Source organism: Aplysia californica, unplaced genomic scaffold (genome assembly GCF_000002075.1).
Source record: "Aplysia californica isolate F4 #8 unplaced genomic scaffold, AplCal3.0 scaffold00420, whole genome shotgun sequence".
Lineage (NCBI taxonomy): Eukaryota > Metazoa > Mollusca > Gastropoda > Aplysiida > Aplysiidae > Aplysia > Aplysia californica.
Window position 1 is genome coordinate 150,793 of NW_004797690.1, and position 1,651 is coordinate 152,443.

Below are 1,651 nucleotides of genomic sequence, written 5' to 3' on the forward strand. Positions count from 1 at the left end.
ACAGCAAAAATTACTTTGCACTCTCCATTCTTAAAGTAAGCCAAAGGTGTCTTTCCTGTAGATCTCACGGTGACCCAATAGTGTGGCCCCGAGAGCTTCCTTTCTGATGTACTCTCATGGAGAGTGGGGACGCCAGCTTTGTGCACTGAGACAAATAAGTTCCTATTGAGGTTGGGGGGGGGGGGGTAAGTTTACCTTTACCATGAGTCCGCTTACTCAAACATCAGGGCTGTGAACTTCTTCTTTGGTAAGTGTTTTACGGCGCTCGCAACTGCATAAAATCATATGAGCGCGCGGGACACATTGGACATTTTCAGTTGGTTTGAAATTTTGAATTTTGCCCGGGTGGCGGCCCTAGCCTACTCTTATTGATTTTGGACCAACAAGGGATCTTTACCTGCGCAGCTTGAACACGGGGCCTCCGAGATTTTTCGCCCTTGTCCGACGGAAAGACAGCAGTAAGAAGGAGTCAAAGAGTAGGAGTAGAAAGGCTGCAGAAAGAGCCAGAAGCCCAGAGGAGGGGGCAAAGGGGGTGAGGGGGTGAGGGGGTAGGGGCAGAAAGTGAAGACGAAAGCAGACGACAGAACATTGCTAGAGAGCAGGAAAGAGGGTAAAAGAAGACAATTTTAGAGAAGGACATTTTTTTCGGTCGCTACCCGGATTCGAATCCGGGACCTTTGAATGAGAGCCGAAGACTTTAAACTCTAGGCCACGAGAGCCCCCGATTTGCCACCTTTAAGAGGCTAAGATTTTCATACAGTCCAACTGCAGGTACATGTATAAGTATTCCCAAGCCGGGTATAAAATAACAACTGTCACTATCGCCCTGCAAAAGCGCCAAACTGCCCACTTATTGCCGGGCGATATTTCCCAGGTCGGCAAGCACTGCTTTAGACAATAATGGGGCTTGTGATTGATGCTGTTATAGCAGGATACGAAATCGAAGTGATAATAGTGACCTCATTTATTGATAGTTTATTAACTGTATTGTTGTTGATAGCCTACACACTACCCATAGGCGCTCACAGCGGACATGCGTTAACTGTAGAGTTGATAGCCTACCCAGAGTAGAGCTGGGCGAAGAATAAATTCCAGGACCGATTCCCACGATTACTGCTATATGGAAGAAAAGTTCTGACTCCTTTTTACGTAAACCAACGGTTACCAGTTGCTTTAATCATTAAAATCTTCTCTTTTAAAAAAAAAGAATTTATTATTGAAAACTAATTAATGTTTCGTAGTGTTCCGAAATCAAGGTTATCCTAAATCCTGAAGATGTTCGGAGCCAACCTGGTAACCACCGGACGAAATCACCTCATTAGAAAGTAAAACTAATTGGGTTCCGAGTCCATTCCTACGATTCCTAGCTTTCAATAATCTGGCAGAAGCGCTCAGCGGACATGCGATAGTTAAAGTTATGTATTGTTTTGTTGTATTATGATAGTATTGATAGATAGCTAGATAACTTTTGAAAAGCTTTTGTCAAGTTCATAGGTCCCCCCATTTGCTATGGATTGCTATTGAAAACCAGGTGCAACATTATTATAGTCTCACTTAAATAATAAATTAATAATAAGAAATTGCATTTTTATAGCGCATTTCCACAAAGAAGTGCTCAATGCGCTGTACAATAATACAAAGAACATATGAA